Below are 25,137 nucleotides of genomic sequence, written 5' to 3' on the forward strand. Positions count from 1 at the left end.
TGGAAACCCATGACGCCGCGGAGCTGGTGCGCAAGGGCTGCGTCCTTCTCTCTGGTTCCCGCCGAAGAAGGTGGGAACCCCCTTCCAGGCCCCCCACCCCTTGTTTCTCTCCTTCTCTGTTTAGCCCAGGACCGAGCTGAAGACCAGAGGGAACCATGGGCAAATAAGAACACCAAAGCAGGGGTGGGGGGCGCAGATCCAGGCCAGTGGAGACCCCTGCGACCTGTTCCACTCTGAACCGACTCTGCGCCCGTGCCAGCATCCTCAGGGCTTTTAGAATGGAGGTGCCCATGGAAAAAGGCAGACGAGTCTGGAGACCATCAAGGCGGTCTCAAGGAGAAGCGCAGGGTTGGGGAACAGGAGGATTAAGGCCAGCATCCATGCTGGGAAAGAAGCGGGCACTGCAGAGAGGGGGGAAAAATCTTGACGCTGTCACCTCCAGGAATCTAACTAAAGTGGCCTCTCACTCACCTTGGCGAATGAGAGTCTCTGAAGTCTGGCAATTACAGCAGTACTTCCAGAGGTCTTCTTTCCGTCATCCTAACAATGACCAGGGAAGGTAGGTATTGATATCCTCATTTTAGAGGGGGAGATTGAGGCTCAGTGTGACTTGCCCAAGGACCCACAGTTAATAAAGAGCAGAAACAGGCCTCCTTTCTGTCCACCTGAAAAATCTCCAGTGCCTTGGCCTGGCCTTCTACTTGCCCTCTCATTCAGGATGTACCAGAGGATGAGAGAGTGTTCAGAGGTGGAGGGTAGAATCCTAGGTCTGGGCACAATCTCCAGCCTGAATGTGAGGCTTTTCTCTTTCAGGGGTTCCTCCTGCTCCCTACCTAATTTGTGGGGATTCTCAGCTGGTCCTTCCTTGCTCCGTCAAGGCATTGAGGACCGAGGACCCATTAATGAACCCTGGCTTTTCTCTAGGCCAGGCAGGAGCCATATATGTCCCCTCCCCTATAGCTTCCTCTTCCTTCTGCCCTCCTCCTCAGATTCAGAACTACTGAAGTTCAAGCAGGAGCTGGGAAATTTTATCTAATCTTAAGGAAGGCCGTGGAATGAGCCAGCCCCTTCCCCCAGGCTGACTTGATTTAAACCTTTCTTCTGCCAAGGTCACAAGCACCTCTGGTGGGTGAGAGATGTGATCACTTATTTCATGTCCCAATCAGGGACCCATTAGGTCAGACAAAGCAAGATACTCCTTGGGCATGTCAAGAAGGTGACGCTGTGTGCCCACTGCCCTCCGCTCCAGCCCAGAGCAAACCGCAGTCTTGCCCTTGGGTCCTTGCCCTTGAGATTACCTAGGACCTCTCTTTTTCTTTTCTTCTTCCTTCCTTCCTCTCTTTCTTTCACTCTGTCTCTTTCTATTTAAAGAATATAGTCCCCGATCTCTTCAATGGCTCTCTTTCCATTTAACAAGCCTTTAGTTAGCACTAGCTCTGTGCCCCGGACCGTGCTCACTCCTGAAAGTTCTGAGGCTGATAAGAAGAGTCTCTGTCCTCAGGCTGCTCACAGCCTAGCAAGAAAGGGACACACTCTCAACACATCTGGGAGAGTGGCTTGTGGGAGCTGTTTCCCATAGCTGGAAATCCCATCAGGGGAGCCTCTAATGTAATAGTTGCCAGCCTGCACTCTCAATCCCTAGGAGTGGTCAGGTCCTTGCCAACCACTGCCCACCCAAGGCCTAATGGAAATAAGCCTGGGCTAAGCAGAACCTCTGGTGTGGAAAATGATCAGCCCAACAAACCTACGTTATCTCTCTCTCATGCTGATCAGAACTGTAAGGTGCCAAAAAAAAAAGAATGGAATTTTAATCAATTGTACCTAATAGGTTTGGTTTGCTTGGCAGGAAGTATCTTTCTTATGTGGTCCACAGAGGAGGAAATCCTAGAAAGGATGCTTGAAGTTTAGGACCAATGCTTTGGTGGGTCTGTGCTTCCCCCTGCTGGGCACAGGAGGTATGACAGCCAAGACAGGGTGAGGCCTCCAGTGGTGATGGAGATGGAGTCATAGCGTGGATGACATTTCTAAATTGTTGTCGCCTTGTCACCTCTGATGGAATGATTGTGCAGTCATTGGGCACACTTGGAGCTCAGGTGAGTGAGCAGGTTTCCCCAGGAATCTCCTCCCTCCCCATCCCTGCTCACCATTACTCAGTCGGTGCCTCATTTTGTCTAAGGTAATACATATGCACAGTTTAAAAGAAAAGCAATTTTAATTTATCTTTCCAGAGATACTTTGGATATTTACAAGCAATGCATGTGTGTGTGTGTGTGTGTGTGAGAGAGAGAGAGAGAGAGAGATAGCACACATTCCACACTGTTTGATACCTTGTTATTTTCACTTAGTAGTATTTCTGCCTCCGGGGCTTCCCTGGTGATTCAGTGGTAAAGCAGGAGACACAGGTTCGATCCCTGGTCCAGGAGGATCCCACATGCAACTAAGTCCAAGCTCACCACAACTGCAGAGCCTGCCCTCTAGAGCCTGGGAGCCCCAGCTACTGAATCCATGTGCAGCAACTACTGACTCCCATATACCCTAGATCCCTCCCATGCTCTGCAATAAGATAGTAGCCCCCACTCGTAGCAACTAGAGAAAAAGTGCCTGCAGCAACAAAGACCTACCACAGCCAAAAATGAAAAAATAAAATTATTTTTAAATAATAATAATTTTAATTATTTAATTATTAATATGAAAACTATTTATTATTATTTATTTCTGCCTCTACAAAAGCTACATAGGCTTTCAGCACATTGAATATATCACAATTTATTTCACTATTCTCTTCCTAGTGGGTATTTAGATTGTGTCAGCCTTTTGTTACTATAAACAATGGTGCCTATAGGCAAATATCTTTGGTACATATATTTATTTGCACTTATGGGTGTATCTGTAAGACACATTTATAAATATGACATTGCAGGGTCAAAGGTTATATACTTTTAAATGTCAGATAGATTTTCACTGAAATTTGGATAGATTTGAAATTGCCTTTCAAAAAGTCTGCACCAATTTGCAACCTCCAACAATGAATGAGATCACCTGTTTCAACCATCCTAACTAACAGGATATTTTCAGGCCTTTTGGGTTAGTTTTGTGGGTTTTTTTTTTTTTTTAATATTTGTTTATTTGACTGCACCAGGTCTTAGTTGCAGCACATGGGACCTTTAGTTGTGGCATGAGAACCCTTAGCTGCAGCATGTTCCCTGACCAGGGAGCAAACCTGGGCCCCATACACTCGGACCATGGAGTCTTAGCCACTGGACCACCAGGGAAGTCCCAGCCTTTTGGTTTTTGATGAAGCCTCTTTGAAAGTCTTTGTGAGAAGGCAGGTGATGGATGATCTTTCTCTTTCTTCAAGGCAGAGACTGTCTTTTCTGGCCCTGTCTCCCCAGCACAGGGCTTAAATACTAAATGAAAGAAAATAGGACTGCGTTTTAGTAGACCTGGAGAAGGGAGTAGAGGGTTAGGGTTAAGCATGAACCCTGACCTTAAGGGTCACTCTTGTTTCCAGGCCCTGGTCAAGCCTCTGCCTCAAACCCAAAAGCCGTCCTCTTGAGAATTCCCTGGCAGTCCAGTGGTTAAGAGTCTGTACTTCTATTGCAGGAGGCATGGGTTCGATCCCTGGTTGGGGAACTAAGATCCCAAAAGCCAGGCAACTTGGCCAAAAAGCAAAAGCTTTCCTCTTGCAAGCACCTCCCAGATTTTAAGATCTGATATTAAAGCATTTCCTGGGCAGCTCTCACTCAGCTCTCTTGTATCCCAGGGATGGGCCTCATCATCCCTGAGCTGCCTAAAGGAAATAAGCCAGATGTTCAGCAACTGAGGATCAGTTAAACCAGCAATCCAGTAGAACTTTCTGTGATGGTGGAAATGTCTCTGTGCTGTCCAATACAGTAGCTACTAACTACATATCGCCACTAAGTATTTGAAATGTGCAACTGAGAAAATAAATTGCAAAAACAAGTAAATTAAATTAAAAAAAAGAAAAGAAATTTCGCTGTTCTCTCTTCCCCCCTCCCTCCCACAACACCAACAGCTTGTAGGATCTTGGTTCAAAAACCAGGGACTGGGGATTGAACTTGTACCCTCCACTGTGAAAGTTTGGAGTCCTAACTACTGGACCACCAGGGAATTCCCAGAAATGAATATCAAATTTCACTTCATTGCAATTAAGTTCAGTGTAAATAGCCACATATAGCTACTATACTGAACGATGAAGGGTTAAATAAATGTATAAAGGTACATCCCCATCACAGGAAACTATGCCACTATAAAAAAAAATGAGAATGCCAGGTACTGATATGGAAAGATCTCCAGGATATATTTTGAAGCAAAAATATGGTGCAGAACAGTATATATAGTATGCTAACTTTTGTATAAGAAAGGGAGGTGGGAAGAAGAATAAATGTTTACATTTGCTTGAATTTACATAGGGAACATAATAAAAGTGGTGACCTGTAAGGTTCTGGGGAAACAGAGTGGATAAGGCAGAGGTGGGAGCAGGACTTTTCAATCCATTTCTTTTTTATAATTTTTAATTTTATTTATTTTTGACTGTACTGGGTCTTCGTTGCTGTGTCGGCTTTTCTCTAGTTCTGGCGAGTGGGGCCTATTCTTCCTTGGGGTGTGCTGTCTTCTCATTGTGGTGGCTTCTCTTGTTGGAGAACACCGGCTCCAGAACACAGGTTCGATCATTGTGGCTCATGGGCTTGGTTGCTCCGCAGTATGTAGGATCTTCCCAGACTGGGGAATTTAACCCGTGTCTCCTGCATTAGCAGGCAGATTCTTTACCACTGAGCCACCAGGGAAGCCCTCAATGAATTTCTTCCTATACTATTTTGATTTTTTAAACCCTATGCATTTATTACATCTTCAAAAAGTTCAAGTAAATAAAAGCAAGTTGCTCGTTGTCTAACTAAGGATGGGCTGCTCTATCCCTCTTGTTGTGTTCAAAACTGGCTGTCACTCAGATTCAGAATCTCGGGGGGAGGTGGGATCAGAGATCTGTGTCTTTTAGGATCCACCAGGCAACAACTGTGGCTCAGTGGTAGAGAATCTGCCTGCCAATGCGGAAGACACGGGTTCAATCCCTGGGTCAGGAAGATCCCCTGGAGGAGGAAGTGACAACCCACTCTAATATTTCTTGCCTGGGAAATCCAATGGATGGAGGAGCCTGGCGGGCTACAGTCCATGGGGTTGTGTTTAGACACGACTAAACAGCAACAAAGGCAGCTGTCAGGCAGACACTGAACTATCTTTGTCAGTGCCTGCAGTGAGGAGGGGAGGACAAGCGCCAGGCACATGTCCCTTCCCTGTAGACTGCAGCGGTCACGATGTCTTCCGAGCGCCAGCACGATCGCAGATGCAGGGGCAGGCGCTTTCCGTGTGCCATTCAAAACTGAGCAGCAGCCCTGCAAGGCAGACCTCTTTGCTGTGCTCTCCGACCTCAGTATTCTCTTGAGTGACTGATTTACCCAAGGTCACAGGACTGGTAATGTCAGAGCTAAGATCTGAAGCTGTCAGAAATCCCTGAGCCTGTTTTCTGGTCTTGAAAATCAGCGATAGGATTTCATAGAACTATTTCGAATATTAAATAAAATCTCAAGTAAAGGGATAACATAGACCTTTTACATTTTTTATTTATTCATTTATTTTAAATTTTTGTCTGTGCTGGCTCTTCGTGGCTGCGCGTGGACCTTCTCGAGTTGCAGCGACTGGGGGCTTCTCTTGGTGTGTGGGCGTCTCAGTGCAGTGGCTTCTCTTGTTGCAGGGCACTGGCTTCAGGCTGCGAGGGCTCAGGAGCTGTGATGCCCAGGCTCGGTTGCGCCACGGCATGTGGAATCTTCCTGGACCAGGGATCAAACCCATGTCCCCTGCATTGGCAGATGGATTCTTAATCATTGGTCCACCAGGAAAGTCCAACATAGACTTTTATTTCCAGCAATAGGGTGGATTATATGTCCAGAGAAACCCTCCTCATATAAAACAACTAGAAATGCTCGATAAAAGATAACTCGTGTGTGTGTGTGTGTGTGTGTGTGTGTGTGTGTGTGTGTTATTTTCAGTGCAAGGCTGAGTTGGCAAGAAAAGAAAAATCCCCAAAAGGCACAAATTGAAAAATGAACAAGACAAAACCTAGGGTCTCATAAGGTAGGAGGCCTGATCAGAGATGATCATCTGCCCCTTGCAAGAAGTCAAGGGTGCTGCAAAGGTGACATCCTTGGATAAACTTAGTTTTAACAAATCCACCCTGCCGAGAGAGAGATGGACACGTGCCTGCCTCAATTTATCAAAACAATATAACTATTCTACAGTTGTATGCACATAATAATACAGCTTCAAAATGCTGAAGCTGAAACTCCAGTTTTTTGGCCACCTGATGCAAAGAGCTGACTCATTGGAAAAGACTCTGATGCTGGGAAAGATTGAAGGAGGGAGGAGAAGGGGACGACAGAGGATGAGATAGTTGGATGGCATCACCAACATGATGGACATGAGCTTGAGAAGGCTCTGAGAGTTGGTGATGGACAGGGAAGCCTGGCATGCTGCAGTCCATAGGGTCGCAAAGAGTCAGACACGACTGAGCGACTGAACTGAACTGAACTGAAAATCATAAAGCAGAAAATAGAGGAATAAATAGACAAGTCCATCAGTGTAAAGGGAGATTCAAATTACTTCTCTCTAGTATTGGTAGTTTTGGAGAAGGCAATGGCAACCCACTCCAGTATTCTTGCCTGGGAAATCTCATGGACACAGGAGCCTGGTAAGCACAGCACACAGCGTTGGTAGTTTAAGCAGATAAAAAATTCAGTAAAGATGTAGAAGGTTTGAATAATACAACTGACAGGTTTAATCTAATTGAGTATTTTGAATACTCCAGTTGACTATTGGAGAACACAGTATTGCTTTCAGTCACACATTTACAAAAATGACCACATATCGGACCATAAGGCAAATCTCCACCAGTTCAAAAAAGCCATTCAGACTTCATTATCTGACAACAATATAATTCAGTTAGAAATCAATTGGGAATTCCCTGACCATCCACTGGTTAGGATTCCCCACTTCTATTGCAGGGGGCCCAATTCCTAGTTGGGGAACTAAGATCCCACAAACCACAGCAACCTTTAAAAAAAAAAAAAGGAAATCAATAATCAAAAGACAACATAAATAGAAAGACCACCCCATGCAATTGAAAATGTCAAAATGCACTTCTAAATAATTCATGGGTTGAAGAACTCATAAGAGAAATTAGAAAATATCTAGGATTTCCTCGGTGGTCCAGTGGTTAAGAAGTCACCTGTCGATGCAGGGGACACACTGCATTGTGTGGGTTCAGTCCCTGGTCGGGGAAGATTCCATGTGCCTGGGGGGGCAGCTAAGCCCATGCTCCACAACTACAGCCAGTGGTGTTGTGGTGGCTTCTCACCACAGTGGGAAGCCTGCACGCCACGACAAAGAGTAGACCCCACACGCCACAGAGAAAGCCCTCACGCAGCAACGAAGATTCAGTGCAGCCAAAAATAAATAAATAAAAACCTTAAAAGTTAGAAAATATCTGGAATAGAATATAAAAAATATTAGGTATAATGTTCTTAGCACATAATGCCCTAAAAATGGAAGTGCGGAGGAAGAGGATGAAGAGGCAGCAGTAGCTTGTGGGGCCACGGGATGGTGTCCGCAACACAGACTTGGCCACAGTCAGTCATGAGGTCAAAGGCGGAGGGGCAAACGGTGAAGGGCTGAGTTTGAAGGTAACTGCTGAGTCTGGGAAGGAAGGACCCAAAGGATGAGTTACAAACAACGACCCTGTGAGTTGGGGCTTACTCTGGTGCCATTTTCCTAATGAGACCCCCAAGTCTGCTATCCGAAAGGGAGCCCAAGTCATCCAGTCAGAAAATGGCGCCGCCAGGATACAGACCCAAGTTGGCCCTTTCATTTCCATGGTGCCCCTGAAGGGACAGCTGAGCCAGGCAGAGATGAGCTTTTTGGTTAACAACAAGTCTTAATCTCAGATCAGGTGTCTTAATCTCGGAAACAGTCTGCCAAGGAGGCATTTGCTCACCTCTCAAGCTCCGGTGTGTCTGGCTGAGCTGAGAGGCCACAAACCACAACCGTCACCATCATAGATCTGTCTGTCTGTCGATTCGCATGTCTCAACCAGCTCTGCTAGCCCATCCAGAAGTGAAAAACATGGTCCTTCATGGAGGGCGCTGCAGTCCACACAAACTAGGAAGGGTGAGCCCCCATCCAACCAGCGGCCAAATGAAGTGGGGGACTCAGGGGCCCAGTGGCTTCCCAGGCGGCTCAGTGGGAAAGAATCTGCCTGCCAAAGCGGGAGACACAGGAGACACAGTTTCAATCCCCGGGTCAGGAAGACATTCTAGAGTAGGAAATGACAACCCGATCCAGTGTTCTTGCCTGGGAAATCCCATGGACACAAGAGCCTGGTGGCCTACGGTCCATGGGGTCGCAAAGAGTCAGATATGACTGCGAACACAAGCATACAGGTGCCCAGAGAGGAGAAGGCAGGCTGGCGGAGCAACCAGGAGCTCCCAAACCCTCCCTCCAGGCTAGAGGTCACCTCACCTATGATGGGGAACAAAGCCTTGTGCCTGGCACACAGTAAGCATTTAGTGAGCGCTGATTTAAGGGACATGTATGGAAGACCTGTTGAACACAGGCACTGTGTCTGTGAAAGGGTTTCATTTAGTTTAGTTTGATCCTCATTGTAACACACTAGGGTTGGTGTTATTATCCCCTTTTTTTACAGATGAAGGGACTGGGGCTCAGAGAGATTATGTGACTTGTTCAAAGTTTTTTTAAAAAAGAAAGTGATAAGGTGGGAGGGGGGATCGGGATGGGGAACACATGTAAATCCATGGCTGATTCATGTCAATGTATGACAAAACCCACTACAATATTGTAAAGTAATTAGCCTCCAACTAATTAAAAAAAAAATCACAAACAGTAAAAAAACAAAAACAAAAAAAAAGTGATAGAGCAGAGATCCAGGCCTAGGAGCCCAGCTCTCCCTACCATGTCCCCCAGTCCAGGGACAGCTGGTTTTCAAAGAGGTCTTCCTCTCAGCCAGCCAGCCAACCACTGTGATGAAAGTCAAGATCAGGGCAAGGCCTTGGGCAAGCAGCTGAATCTGCTTTACTTGATAACAATCTCTGGTGAGTCAATAGCCTGCCAGGAACCAGGGAAGAGAGAAGAATTAGACCCAACCTGACCCAGAAGAGCTCACAGCTGGGTGCTGGGGGCATGTGAGGAGGTTCTGTGTGCCTCCGGAGCCACGGAAGAAGAAACTAACCCCAGCCCCACTCCTGACACTTGTGGGTTCAGGACAAGCAGAAGGGGGCGACAGAGGATGAGATGGTTGGATGGCATCACTGACTCAATGGACATGAGTCTGAGCAAACTCTGGGAGATAGTGAAGGACAGGGAAGCCTGGCGTGCTGCAGTCCATGGGGTCACAAAGAGTCAGACACAACTGAGCGACTGAACAACAACAAAATGTTCAACTCTTACAAGGCAAGCCAACCCAGATAAATACATTCTATCTTCTTACTCTTGTAACTATACCTTAAAGAGAACCAGGAAAGCCAGGTATAAAAATAAATCCTCAGGGAACTTCCCTGGTGGTCCGGTGGTTAAGACTCTGCACTGCCAATACAGGGGGTTTGATCCATGGTCAGGGAACTAAGATCCTACATGACACACAGCATGGCCAAAAAAAAAAATCCTAAAATTCTCAGACTACAGCTCTGCAGCAGAACACCCCTGGCTCTTGCCTGCACTAAAAGGAGTCACAATCTAATATACACAAACACTCGTCCCAGGCTGCATAGCCGAGCCCCTTTCACACACCGACACCCTTCCTAGCACCCTTACCCACCTCTGCACCTAGGGCGATGTAGGAGAATAAAACCTTAGGAGAATAAGCCTGAGGATGGCCTGTGTAGGCCTTGGAAGTGGCTTTGGGACCCTGTGAGCAGAAAACCAGCAATACCAAGTCCCTAAGACATGGTCTAGCCCTAGGCTATCCAACATAGTAGCCACTAGCCACACATAGCTATATACATTTTGATTTAAATGATTTCAAAGTAAATAAAATACCTCAGTCCCACTGAGCCACAAATCAAGTGCTCAGTAACCACATATGGCTGGTGGCCACCACGCTCGACAGCACAGATAGAGGATACTTCTATTACCACAGAAAGTTCTACTGGACGACTCTGGTCTAGATGGTGAGGCAGGTCTCCCAGGGGGCTCCTTACCTTGGGGGGAGTCATAGAGCTGGAGGCACCAGAGATGCACCCCTCTTCCCAGATGTAAAGATAGAACAGCCTAAGGATGTCAGGAAGTCCTCACAAAAAGGGTGTCATTTGAACACCAGACCAAATTAGTGGGAAAAGGTGGAGAAAGGAATGTGAGTGGCCATTCATGTGCATATGCAAACGTCCAGTGGCCACTGGAATGAGGGGCCATGGGACTAGAGGGGGAAGGGTAGGAGTCTAGAAGGATCCACGGGCCCAACCCTCAAAGTACTAGAGGACATGATAGTGACAGAGTAAAGGGACAAAGTAGGCAATTAAACAGTTAATCACATTAGGGGATTAGAAGTAGAAAAAGTATAGGAGACCCCTATAAGTTAATGATTACTCAAGAAAGCAGGTTTGCTTAACCACAAAACCAAGCCAGCTCGCTTAGCAACAAAAACATGCAACAGACGCACAAGACATGCCCCAAGACAATAAAACAATGGGAGCCTGAGACCCACATCCTGCCAGTGAGCTCAGTAAGTTAATGATCTCTAGGACATACTCTCCACGCACATAAAAAAACAATAATTTGTGGACTTAACTTGACCAAGTAGGGACAAGAAAACTCCACTGTTCAACCTGGAGGAGAAGCTGATGATGGAAGCATGACGTCTACCCAAGAAAGACAAAGAAGGTCTTCTCCCCCCGCCCCCACTTTTCCTTTGGTTATGAAACTGTAGCCCAATAAGTTCTCGGGGCTCAGCACCCCCTCACCCACCTGCTTGTAAACCTCACAAGCATCCTATTCTAATGAATCACTTCTTATCTATCACTTTGCCTCTCGCTGAATTCTTTTCTGCACTGAGACATAAAGAACTGCGGTACTGGAGCTCTTCAGAGCCCCAAAATGACACCTCACTGTTTCAGATATACTAGGATATGACACTTGAGCTGGGGGCAGGAGAGGCAGGAGGAACATGGTCAGATGGACACTACAGAAAGAAAAGGAAGACCGGTTAGGATTTCAAAAAACAACAGAAACCACAGCAAAGATCTCACGTGCTGCAACTAAGACCCAACGCAGCCAAATAAATATTAAAAACAGACAAACAGGACTTCCCTTGTGGTACTGTGGATAAGAATTCACCTCACAATGCAGGGGACACGGGTTCAATCCCTGGTCTGGGAAGATTCCACATGCCACGAGGCATCTCAGCCTGTCCGCCCCAACTACTGAGCCTGTAACTACTGAAGCCCGTTCACCTAGAGCCTGTGCTCCTAAACAGGAGAAGCCACCGCCAGGAGAAGCCTGCAAAGGGCAACAGAGAGCATCTCCTACTTGCTGCAACTAGAGAACTCCCACTTGAAGCAACAAAGATCCAGCACAACCAAAATTACATAAATAAATAAACAATCAAAGCAGAACAGACCAGGAGAGAGAAGGAGAGAGAGAAGACATGGCTTTGATGTAGGGGTGAAAAAAAGTTCACATTTGGGGAGCAGGTGATGGGGAGATAGTGAATCACAAGGACAAAGATGAGGGAGGAGTTACAGATTGGGAGAGAAGAGTTCCATTTGGGATTCCTGGAATCCCAGGGGCATCCGCTAGGCTGGTCCATACAAGGGTGTGAACCCAGGGCCATTCCTGCCTTCCTAGTTGCTGAAGAAGAAAGGGGATGTAGAAGCCACACACAAGAAGGTGTGGCTTCCCTCAGGGGAGACTCATCTCAGGGTGAGAACTGGGAGGCTGTCTCCACTGGGGTGTGGTGAGGTTACAACAAAGACCAAGACCCATGGATTTCCCCGGATAAACCACACGTGCAAGGCTGACTCCCAGAGCAGCCAGCAGGGCCAACCAGCACTGCATTATTTGTGGATGAGGGAGGATGGGCGGAGACTGGGAAAGCAGAGCCTTGGGAGTTTTCAGGAAGGAGGGCCTGGGAGGAGGTCAAAAGGGTAAGGACTATGAAGACAACTGAGTTGGGCAATCGGGGTGTCCCTGGTGACCTTCAAATAGAATAATGCTTTCAACAGATCACTGAACTTCAAGGGCAAGTTTGGCAGCAGGAGGGACAGAAGGGGAGAACAGAGAGTCAAAATCTAAGCCAGCCATCAGCAGACAGAAAACAGACACATAATTAGTGATGCCATTCTCGTCTAAAAAATAATTTTATTTCTTTATTTTTGGCTGTGTTAGTCGTGGAAAGGAAGGGCTACTCTTTGTTGTAGGGCTCAGGATTCTCACTGCGATCGCTTCCGTTGCAGTTCGTGGCCTCTCGAGCACAGGCTCAGCAGTTGTGAATGGGCTTAGTTGCTCCTCCTGGACCAAGGATTGAATCCGTGCCTTCTGCATTAGTCAGATTCTTTACCACTGAGCCACCAGGGAAACCTACTGGTCCCATTCTTAACTTGTGTTGAAAATCTGGTTCAACTTTTTACAGATATGCTGTTGTCCTTAAGTTGTGTCTGACTGTTTGTGACCCCATGGACTGTAGCCCACCAGGCTTCTCTGTCCAAGGGATTTCCTAAGCAAGAATACTGGAGTGAGTTGCCATTTCCTCTTCCAGGGGATCTTCCCAACCCAGGGATCGAACCTGCATCTCCTGTGTCGCCTGCATTGGTAGGCGGATTCTTTTACCACTGAGCCACCAAGGAAGCCCTTTTACAGATAATCCATGGGTTAATCCTTAGAGGTTCAGGCGTTCCATGAACTCCTTAAAGTGGGGAGTCCCACCTCAAGAACATAAAATATTGCTTGTGCGGAATTCCCTCCCAAGTTGTGCAGCCTGAATCTATTCATAAGAAAACACTAGACAAACCCCAAATGAGGACACTCAATTAAAAGAAGAAAAGGCAGTGGCGTCTACTCTGAAAAAATGTCATGAAAGATTAAAAAAAAAAGAGAGATAAGGAATTGTTCCCAATTAAAGAAGCCTAAGAAAAATGACAATTAAATGCAATCTGTGATCTTGGTTTGGATTGTACACTAGAGGGGGGAAAAATGCTCTAAAAGACCCTATGGAATCAACTGGCAAAACTGAAATATGGACAGTAAATTAGATGAAAGTATTGCTATCAATTTGAAATTTCCCAAAGTTTAAAAGAGTGTTTATGCAAGAGAATGTCCTTGTTCTTAGGAAATACCCACTAAAATATGTACAGGTAAACGGGGTAGGAGGGTTGCTACTCTCCGTTCAAGGAATAAATAAGTAAATAAATATTAAACATATATTTGACAGAGAATAAGAGAGCAAATGGGACAAACTTTTAACATCTGGTGAACTGTATAAGGGGTATATGGAGGATCTCTGCATCTTATTGGAACTCTTCTGTAAGCTTATAACTTTTTCCAAATAAAAAGTTTTAGAAAACAAAAGAACTCTACCCAAACCAGGAGCCTTGAAGTTTTGATCCTTCTTTTCCCCCCCTGCGCGGGACTTGGGCTGGTCCAGGGCTGGCCCACAGAGGACCCTCGGCCGGCGTCCAGTGTGTGGAGGGCAGCATTAGGGGCGGGGACGGCGACCCGAAGAGACGAGGCCCGCCGCTGGGGGACACGCCTCGGCCCCCGACATTTTCTGACCCGACAGCTGGGGCGCACGGTCGCCAATCCAGCCAGGAGTGACTCACCCGCTGGGCTCCCAGGGCGGAGGGGGTGCTCCGCCCCGCAGGGAGAGCCCCGGGCAGCAGGTGCCGCTGTTGAGCCGGCGCTGGCAAAACCCTTGCAGGGGCTCAGGCGGGCCCTGGAGAGGGTCAGCCATGGAGTGTCTTCCAGAATGCAGCCCACTGGGGTCTGTAAGCAGCCTCGCACATCCTTGCTCCTCAAACACCCATGCACATCCCACTCCCGGGCCCTCGGCTTCCCCGCACCCCCTCCCCCACGTTGGATGTCCCAAGGCAACTCCCTAGGATGACGCCTGGTGGAGGAGGGGAGGGGAAAGCAGGAAGAGGCTTCAGTCCTTGGCCCTGGTGTCCGAGTAGCGAATTAATCCTCCCCTTTTCTCTGCTCCGTCTCCCGTTCCTCCTCCCTCCCCCTTTCACTCCCCTCCCCCTCTTCCTCTTAGAGCGGCCCCAGGGCTTTCAACGCCGACGCGCACACCCCTCGGCCCACCCCCAGCTGCCCTGGGCCTTTCTCCAGCAGTTGTTTTTCCTAGACTCCAGCTCCGTCCGCTGGGTCCAGGGATCAGGGTGGAGAGGGGGTGACCGGGTGCTGAGGCGGTGGGGAGATGCCAAAGAGTTTATTTTTTCCTGTGTGGAAAGGAGTTGCTGTCACAGCCCCTCTGCGTGGAGGGGGTTGGGGTGAAGGTGGGAGCGTCTTTCCCTGCCTGGGAGGTGAAGCTGGCCCTCCCAGACTGGGGGTGAAAGGGGTTTAGCGAGGCCGTTTGGTCCATCCCTCTGGCTGCAGGAAGGACCATTTAATTGCGTGAAGTTCTCTGTCTCCTGGGGGGATGGGAGGGAGGGAGGGGAATATACATATACTTAGAGCTGATTCAGGTTGTTTTACAGCAGAAATTAACACCACATTGTAAAGCAATTATCCTCCAATTAAACATAATAAATAAAATTTGAAATAAATAAATAAATTTGCACTCTTAAAAAAGTTCTCTGAATCCTAGGTGTTCACTAAGGCCTTCAACAGCCCTTCACTGGGCACCAGCTCTGTGCGAGGCACAAGGAGCCTTATCTAATGCCAGCACTTTGAATCCTCACGAGGAAAAGAAACGTCCTAACTAGCACCACTAGAGACCAGCGCTGTTACTGTAAGTCGGCTTGTCCAGGGATCCACCTCAATCCAGTGGTCCTCTTATTCTTCCTGACACTTCCAGTGATCTCTTCAGCTTTGGGGTCACCCTTGCACCTCACAAGATGTCTCATTTACTATAGTTGTCTTCATGGGCCTCCTCCCCCACGAGACTGGGTTCCAGACCACTTGACTGATGACAGTGAAACCTGAGGGCTGGTGGTGCTCTAGTCCTCACTGTGTGGCCTTGAGGAAGTTCCTTCATTTACTTATTTACCTGTTTGTTTATTTGACTGAGCCAGGTCTTAGCCATGGTATGCAGGATCTTTAGTTGAGGTATGTAAACTCTTAGCTTCAGTATGTAGGATCTAGTTCCCTGACCAGGGATCGAACCTAGCACCCCAGCATTAAGAGTACAGAGCCTTAGCCACTGGACCACCAAAGAAAGTGAAAGTGAAAGAGTGAAAGTCACTCAGTTGTGTCTGACTCTTTTCGACCCCATGGACTGACTATACAGTTTGTGGAATTCTCCAGGCCAGAATACTGGAGTGGGTAGCCTTTCCCTTCTCCAGGGGATCTTCCCAACCCAGGAATCAAACCCAGGTCTCCCTCCCACATTGCAGATGGATTCTTTTTTTTTCTTTTTCTTTTTTTTGCAGATGGATTCTTTACCAGCAGAGCCACAAGGGAAGTCCCTCCTTAATTTCTTCAAGTTTAGTTTTCTCATCTGTAATGGTTAATGGGTTAATGGCAGCATACTCCTTATAAGATTGACATAATGATAAAATAAGATGCATAGAAAATGCTTAGCACAGTAAATTTAGCTTAAAAAAAGGAAGCCCAGCCCCACCAAAAGGGCTAAAATTAAAAGAGCAGACACCGAGCGCTGGCCAAGGATGTGGAGCAAAGGGACTCATACTCACTTGCTAGGGGTGGAAAACCATTTAGCAATTATGCTAATTATATGCAGGCAACAAGACTCAGCAATTCCAATCCGAGATACATACAGAGGAATATGTGTGCTTGGGCACTAAAAGATTTGTAAAATAATCTCCAGAGAAGCCCTCATCATAGTCCACCCAAAACAGGAAACAACCCGAATGTCCAGCAGCATCAGAATGAATTCCTGAATTCATGCATTTTAGGATATTTGTGCAATGGAAAACTATACAGGAGTGAAAAAGAATTAACACCTGCTCCTCATAGCAACATAGACGAATCTCACAGACATAATGTTGATGTAAAGAAACTGAGCACAAAAGAGGTACACAGAGCATGTTTATTTTCACAGAACATCCTAAAACAGCTGACTCATCTATGGTAGAGGTCGGCGATGTGCCCTTGGTGATTAGAAGCGAGGCTCGCTCGAGGAGTTCTGGGGTGCTGTTACTGTTCTGTTTCTTTATTGGGTATAGTTACACAGGTGTGTTGACCTTGCGAGAATTCATTAAGCTGTACACTTATGATTCATGCACCTGTTTGTATAAATGTTATACTTCAATAGAAAATATTGTTGTTGTTTTAGTCAATAAGTCACGCCTGACTCTTTTGTGACCCCATCAACTGTAGCCCACCAGGCTCCCCTGTCCATTGGATTTCCCAGGCAGGAATACTGGAGTGGGTTGCCATTCCCTTCTCCAGGGGATCTTCCTGACTCAGGGATCAAACCCAAGTTTCCTGCATTGGCAGGCAGATTCTTTCCACTGAGCCACCAGGGAAGCCCCAATAAAAAGTATACACAAAGATAAAAAAGACAAATGAATTGAGCTACTTGTATCACATCAATAAATCTGAATACATTTTTTGCACGAAGACCATATTATGAAAAGATCTGGGTCGTATGATTCATAGAAATTTTAAGAGTACCTAAGACTGCAGTGTGTTTAAGCATACGTACCCAGGTCACATGGGGCTGGTGGTAAAGAACCCACCTGCCAATGCAGGAGACATAAAAGACTCGGGTTGGATGCCTGGGTTGGGAGGATTCCCTGGAGGAGGGAATGGCAACCCACTCCAGTATTCTTGCCTGGAGAATCACAGGGACAGAGGAGCCTGGTGGGCTACAGTCCATAGGGTTGTAAAGAGTTGGACACAACTGAAGCAACTTGGCACACACACACACACATGCACCCAGGTCACACAAATAACAGACATGCAAGGGGTGATAAACCCAAAATGTAGAATCGAAGTTCCATTGTAGGGGGAGAGAGGGGCCTCGGGTATCCATAAGGGACTTCAAATGTTTTTCTAGCTTTGTCTCTGAAGCTAGGTGATTTTTTTTTTTTAATATTTATTTATTTATCTGGCTGTGCCAGGTCTTAGTTGCAGCATACAGGATGTTCCATCTTCTTTGCAATGTGCTTGCAAGATCTTTAGTTGAGGTATTTGAACTTCTTTTTTTTTTTTTTTGTATTTGAACTTCTTAGTCGTGGCATGTGGGATCTGGTTCCTTAACCAAGGATTGAACCTGGGCCCCCTGCATTGGGAGCATGGAGTCTTAGCCACTGGACCACCAAGGAAGTCTCTGAAGCTACGTGATTCCTATCAGGGGTTTTTATTTTATTATTCTGTAACTTTATACTTTTCTGATTGCCTGGCATATCTAAAAGTACTCCTCAGCATTAAAACACAAAAAGAAAAATGAAAGGGGGAGAAACTGTGTCTTATTTATCTTTGTCTTTCCGGTGCCAATCTAGTGCCTGGCACTTAGCAAATGTTGAGTGATTGAAAGATCTCTTGACCAGGAAAAGCGCTGGAGCCAGAGTTGAATGTCAGTTTTCCCCACACCAAATCCCAAGACCAAGGCACACCAGACACACTGCTTCCCACCCCCGACACCCCTACCCCATCCCACCCCCTGCCAGTCAGGGGAGGCTGGGAAGGAACAGAAATAATAGAGGCCCCAGCCTCACTCAGCACTCTCTGATCTGAGTTGAATTACTGAATTACTGAATTACCGGGTACAGAGAAGGAACAAAACGACTTCATCAATCAGAATTCTGCAAATTCAGAATCTGGTGGCCTAAATTTCTACAAGTCATACTGCCAACATCATTTAACAGCTTGTTGTTTATCCAAAACCTTTTAAGATGTATCTATATGATTGCTTGATTCTTTTTTTTTTTTTTTTCCTGGTATTAGACCATGTGTCTCTCCATGGAACAGAAAAAAGGGGGCTTTCTAAGGCAAGGTTTGATAACAGGATTGTGGGACATAGCTGATGAGTGCAAGAGAATAAACAAACAGCTTTCAGCACATGAATTCTTTGTCTGTGAAGAGACGCCACTAATTGCAGATGCGTTTTATCTGTTTGTGAGGCTCCGTGTGCGGTGCAGCCTCTGAGAACAGCACTTCTCACCACTCCAAACCCACCGAAGCGTGCCCACCCCTGAGAGGGGCTTCTTTCTAGGAGTGCAAACAAGGGTCTGCCTCTGCCGTCATCAGCAGAGTTTCCCCAGGTGGTTTCACAGAATTTCATTAGGGTGGTTTTTAAGGAAGAGAAATATGTCCTACCTACTCTAGTGGAAGGCTGATAATTCACTCACATCCAGAGTGAACCGTTTTTGAAGGGTTATGAGTGACACTGGTGGTGGCTGGAGCTGGGAGAAGCCTGTCTGGGCATCCATCACATTATCACACACTGTCTGCACAGCAGAGGTGCACCCCACCCCACCCCCACTGACATGCCTGCTAGCAAGGTGTCTGCTTGGCAGCATGGATGAAGATGGTGCCATGCCACACTTGATGGGGGAAAAAAATGACCATTCTCGAGGACTCTCATTCAGACTTTTCCTCTTGCCACCAGCATCCTTCACCAAGGCAGGCTGCAATCCATCAACCGTTACTAATTCACTCATTTGTCAATTCTTTTACTTTGTTTCTAAGAATGTTTTTTAAAATTTTATATATGTTTTTAATACTGTTTATTTATATGGCTGTGAAGGATCTTTAGTTGCGGCATATGGAATCTAGGTCCCTGACCTGTGATCAGATTCAAGCCCCCTGCACTAAGACCATAAAGTCTAAGCCACTGGACCACCAGGAAAGTCCCCCATTTGCCAATTTAAATTCAACAGGAAGTTCATAGTGTTATGATTCCGAGCTTTAACTGCTACAGGCCAGGTTCAATCCCTGGTCAGGGAATTGAGATCTCAAAGACCTGTAGCACTGCCTAGATAAATAAATTTAATAAAATCCCCATCTGCGCCAGCCACTGTGTTAGATGCTGGGGTGACAAAGGTGACTAAGAGGATTGCTACCCTTAGGGTCTCAGAACGAAGCTAACAGCTCATTATGCATGCATACTTCATCATGTTCAACTCTGCGGCTTGTGGAATGTAGTCTGCCAGGCTCCTCTGTTCATGGGATTCTCCAGACAAGAATACTGAAGGTTGCCATGCCCACCTCCAGGGGATCTTCCTGACCCAGGGATTGAACTCAAGTCTCCTGTGTCTCCTTGCATTGGTTGGTGAATTCTTTACCATTAAGCCACCAGGGAAGCCCAACATCTCTTTGTGAGTCCATGTAATTAGGGCAGTGCTACAGGGAAATATTACTCCAGTATTCTTGCCTGGAGAATTCCATAGACAGAGGCAGGCTTCAGTTCATAGGGTCGCAAAGAATTGGACACGACTGAGCAACAAACACACATAAATACACACACACACACACTCAGGGAAATATGGAAGTGAGGTCTCCAGGAGGGCGGGGCTGGCTGCTCATCTGCCTCCCCAAGCTCTTTCCTCTAAGCCTTTGCCCTGCTGTTCTCTCTGACAGTGATGCCCTTTCCTACCCCCACCTGACTGCAAACCTCCAATCCCCCTGCAAGATTCAGCTCCAGATGATAAACCCTAAAAGCAGGTGGGTGGTTCATCTTGGAGGATGCCATCAGGGAGAAAAACCCTGGGGATTCTTTGCAATGTTTTATTTCCTAAGGAGGAGGTTCATTCTATCATCCTATATGCCTTTCTATGTCTGAAATATTTCATGGGAATGTATTTTCAAAAGAGAGTCAGTTCAAGCTACACCGCCACCTTGATCCCCACCCCTGCTATGTTTCCTAGTCAAGAATCAAGCTCAAAAATCCCTTACTGTCAGTCAAAAGCAAAGTCATGTTTCTAAAGATGTGTGGAAATGACTGTCATCAACCTAGGACCCTGGTTCCCTTTAGGGTGTGGAATGCAACTGGGGAACGATTGCTGCTGGGGCTTCAACAATAACAGCAATACAGCTATTTCTTTAACTGGGTGGTGAGGTGTTTGTTGTATGTCTAAAATATGATATAATAAATTGAACATTTAAAAAAGCAACTGTGTCCAGAGTGAGAGGAACAGAAAGGAAGGAGAAAGGGAGAAGGAGATTTAGAGGCATGCAATAAAGAAGAACAAAGAGGGACTTCCCTGATGGTCCAGTGGCTAAGACTCTGCCTTCCCAATGCAGAGTTGGGAACTAGATCCCACATGCTGCGGGCCTGGCAAAAGAAAAAAAAAAAGTAGGGCTTCCCTGGTGGTTTAGTGGTGAAGAGTCAGACAGCCAATGCAGGACGGACAGGTTAGATTCCTGGTCCAGGAAGATCCCACATGCCTTGAAGCAACTAAGCCCATGCACCATAATTAGCCAGTCTGTGCTCCGGAGCCTGGGCGCCAGAACTACTGAAGCCCTTCTGCCCTACAACCGGCGCTCTGCAGCAAGAGAAGCTACCGCACCGAGAAGCCCGCACACAGCTAGAGAGCATCCCCATTCTCTGCAACTGGAGAAAAGCCCACGCAGCAGGGAAGACCCAGCACAGCCAAAAGAAAATAATAAATTAAAATAAAAAGAAGAGCAAAGAGGTGACTTGCCCTCTGCCAGGTGTGGAGGGCATACTGAGTTATCAGGTTTGACCTGATGGCAGGGGGTGGAGACAAAGGCGCGAGGCTGTGTCTTCCGGTAGTTAGCCACGTGGTGGTAGCTAAGGGCATGGGTGCTGGAACTGGATCATCTGGGTTCAAGGCCCAGTGCAACCTCTTATCAGCCCGTGACATTGGGTAACTTACTTCAGTTTTCTCATCCTGAGAAATGCCCTAGGGGATCAAGTGTGTGATGTAGCATGTGATGCTCGCACTAGTTGGAATCTAGCAAGTGCCGTATGGTGTGTAGCATGTGATGCTCAAACTGGTTGGAATCTAACTCATGCTGGATATTGTTATTACTTGGGTTACCACTGCTTAATCACAGGACCCTGAACAAGTCACTTCAAAACTCAGTCTCCCCATCTGTGAAATGGGAACCTCATCATATCACCCAAATAAATTCATGTAAATGAGAGTGCTTTGAACACACTAATGTGGTTCATCAACAAGAGGTAGTAGTAGATAAGAAGCTATAGGTTGGGACTTCCCTGGTGGTCCAGTGGTTGACAGTCCATCTTCTAGGGCAGGGGATACAGGTTCAATCTCTGGTTGGGGAACTAAGATCTCACATGCTGCAGGGCAGCTAACCCTGTGTGCCACAAACCACAGAGCCCAAGAGCTGTGAAACCCACACACTGCAACTAGAGAGAAGCCCACGCGCCATGATGGAGATTCCAGGTGCTGCAACTAGGACTTGATGGAGCCAAAAATTAAACGAATATTTAAAGGGGAAAGAAAGCTATAGGTCAAAATAAAGAGCACAAGAGAAAGTAAGTGCCATGAGAGCAGGGGCTGTGTCCATGTAGCTCACTGTGCTATGCCCAGCGCCTGGCACGGTGCCCACCACAGGTCAGAAACCCACCATTACAGACTAACTTGAGTCCCTCCTACAAAAAAGACATGCTGAGGGACCTCCTTGTGGTCCGGTGGTTCAGAATCTGCCTTGCAATGCAAGGGGACATGGGTTCAATCCCTGGACAGGAACCAAGATCCCATATGCTGAGGAGCAACGAAGGCCCTGCTGGAGACCGAAGATTTTGCATGACACAATGAAGATCGCATGTACCATAATAGCCAAAATAAGTAAATATTAAAAAATAAAGTAAAAGGAAGTAAATCTTTAAAAAAGAGAGAGAGAGAGATATGCTGAAGTCCTAACCCCCAATATCTCAAAATGTAACCTTGTTTGGAAATCGGGCTTTTTTTTTTGGCTGCGGTAGGTCTTCACTGCCGCACGGGCTTTTCTCTAGTTGCAGTGAGCAGGCACCACTCTAGTTTCGGGGCATGGGCTTCTCATTGCAGTGGCTTCTCTTGTCGGGGAGCGTGGGCTCTAGGTGCGCAAGCTTCAGTAGTTGCATCTCCTGGGCTCTAGAGCACAGGGTCAGCAATTGTGGTGTATGGGCTTAGTGGCTCAGTGGCATGTGGGATCTTTCCAGATCAGGGCTCAAATCCATGTCTCCTGCATTGGCAGGCAGATTCTTTACCACTGAGCCACGAGGGAAGTCCGGAAAAAGGGTCTTTACAAAGGTAATCAAGCTAAAATGAGGTTATCAGGGTGGGCTCTCATCCAACAAGACTCGTGTCCTTATAAAAGGGGGATATTTGGACACTGAGACAGGCACACAGAGGGAAGACGGAGAATTGGACAGAGGTACCTCTAAGCCGTGCGAGCTAAGTGTCCAACTCTTTGTGACTCTATGGACCCCCAGAACCTAAGAAGAGTCAAGAAAGGCTTCTTCCCATACAGGTTTCAGAGGGAGCCTGGCCTGCCCACACCTTGATTGTAGACCACCACTAGCCTCCAGAGCTGTAAGACATTACAGTCTCTAGCCACCCAGTTCATGGTACTTTGTTACGGTGGCCCTAGAAGATGAATGTACCCAGCAAACGTCTGTTGGGTCAACAAATGGTGCTTCTAGTGAGACAGGACATCCCTCCATCAACAGAGGAGGAGGCATGTGTGCAGACAGGTGATGGGGACGGTGCCCCTCTTCTTCTGCCGTGGGTGGGGAGCAGCAGTGGATATAGTCCAAGAAGCACAAACTCTTCATCTCTGCGCCAGAGAAACCCAAATGAACCTCCCTACCCAACCTCCAAGTGGCCTCCTCCCTCTCTCCCTCTGCTTCAGGTAAGCCAGAAAAAAGGGAGCAGGAGATAATCAATAAGGTACTAAAAAAGGAAGCAAGGAGAGCATTTGATCCTGAAACTCCCTGCAGACTCATATACAACACCTGCTCACAGACAGATATCAATAGCAGGAGGCCTATGTAACCTCCAGTACGGAGCTCCCACCCCACCCCGGCCCAGATGGGGCAGAAGCATCATCACACACAAACCATAGGTGGTTGTGCTGCTGTGAATGTGAGGCAATGGTTCTTTGCCAGGTAGAATTTTCAGAATCTGATGGCTGGAGGGCCCCTCAGCGTAATTACTCGTCTCACTTCCTGCCTTTCCTCATAAGCCCTGGCACATCCCATGATGGAGACTGCAAGTCTCTGGGACAGTTTGACCCCACCCACCCCCGCTGATCAGTGGAAATTCCTTCTTGCTCTGCCCATCCCCAGGTCTGCCCCTCAAGGCTCCCCCCAACACCCTGATTCACTGTTTGGCATCTGCATATTGGAAGTCATGCTGTCTTGGAATCCTTCTAGGGATGTGGGCAGGTAACAAGCACCCACATGCCTAACCAAGATGAGCTGGGCAGAGAGGATATTCAGTGTTTAGAACTCTGGTTCTCAGCTCTCTTGCAGAACCTATGCATCCCCCTTGAAAGCCTTAAAATCTCCAATGCCTAGGAGTTCCCTGGAGGTCCAGTGGTTGTGATTCCACTGCAAGGGGCACGAGTTCCATCGCTGATTGGGGAACTAAGATCTCGCATGCCACACATCATGGCCAAAATAAATAAGTTAATTAATTTTTAAAAACTTTCCAATGCCTGTGGCTCAGTGGTAAAGAATCTGCCTGCCAATGCAGGAGACTCAGATTCAATTCCTAGGTCAGGAAGCACCCCTGGAAAAGGAAATGGCAACCCATTCCAGTATTCTTGCTTGGGAAATCCCATGGACAGAGGAGACTGGTGGGCTTCAGTCCATGGGGTTGCAAAGAGTTGGACAGGACTTAGGAACTAAATAATAACAAATGCCTGGGTTGCACCCCAGAAGAACTAAATCAGAAATTCCGGTGGCACCCAGTCATCAGAACTCTAAATATTTTTCCCAGGTGATTCCGATGGGCTATCAGTTGAGAAGCAATAATTTATTGGACAAAGGAGTTCTGTAAGGAGAGGAAACCTGGGGTCCAGCTGGATGGAAACCAACAGGGGAGCAATCTTATCAAAAGGCTTCTAGAAAAGAAGAATGGTAGTTGCCAAGGGCAGGGGGAGAAGGGATTATTGTTTAATGGGTAGAGTCTCAGCTTGGGAAGTTGAAAAGGAAAATGTTCTGGAGATGGATGGTGGGGGTGGCTGCACAACAATGCGAATGTACTTAATGCCACTGAACTGTACACTTAAAAATGGTTAAAGAATATAAGAGAGGGTCACAGGTTTAGAAAGATATTTAATCCAGCCTGAAGATAGGATATTAAATTAGGTAATGTCTAGAATACTCTCACATGCTTGCTTCCTTCCACAATACCTGTATCTGTGCCTATATTTGCATATCTACCTATATCTTTATATACAGATATTCAATACATAAAGATATGCTTTAGGGAGAGGAGCCGAACATGCTGCTCTTTTTAAAACTATATCATTAATTTATTTGGCTGCATCAGGTCTTAGTTGTGGCACATGGGACCTTCCTTGTGGTGCATTCACCCACAGACTCTAGAGCAGGAGGGATCAGTAGTTTCAGCCTACAGGCAGGACAACCAAGTGTGGCATACGGTATCTTAACTCCCTGACCAGAAGTTGAACCCACGTTCCCTGCCTTGGAAGGTGGATTCTTAATCACTGAACCACCAGGGAAGTCCTCAGACATGCTGCTTTTGAATATACTCTAGAAAAAATTTTAAATCTAAGAATTTCCAATACTTTGGCCACCTGATGCGAAGAGCTGATTCATTAGAAAAGACCCTGAGGCTGGGAAAGACTGAAGCCAGGAGGAGATGGGGGTGACAGAGGATGAGACGGTGGGATGGCATCACTGACTCAATGGACATGAGTTTGAGCAAGCTCCAGGAGATGGTGAAGGAGAGGGAAGCCTGGCGTGCTGCAGTCCATGGGGTCACAAAGAGTCAG

At 46.9% G+C, this 25,137-nt stretch overlaps 1 long non-coding RNA gene across 2 annotated transcripts; it reads right to left on the reverse strand.

Annotated features, from left to right (window-relative positions):
• Nucleotides 1-5,621: 5,621 nt before the first annotated feature.
• LOC139039141 (uncharacterized) lies at nucleotides 5,622-14,254 on the reverse strand. Of its 2 annotated transcripts, none has more exons than XR_011492364.1 (2): nucleotides 13,896-14,254; nucleotides 5,622-5,873 (listed from the first exon to the last, which is right to left on the reverse strand). It is a non-coding gene; the product is annotated as an uncharacterized lncRNA (long non-coding RNA). The 2 variants fall into 2 exon arrangements; XR_011492363.1 differs by lacking the exon at nucleotides 13,896-14,254 and adding an exon at nucleotides 13,654-13,885.
• Nucleotides 14,255-25,137: the final 10,883 nt, after the last annotated feature.

This window comes from Odocoileus virginianus, chromosome 17 (assembly GCF_023699985.2).
Source record: "Odocoileus virginianus isolate 20LAN1187 ecotype Illinois chromosome 17, Ovbor_1.2, whole genome shotgun sequence".
NCBI lineage: Eukaryota > Metazoa > Chordata > Mammalia > Artiodactyla > Cervidae > Odocoileus > Odocoileus virginianus.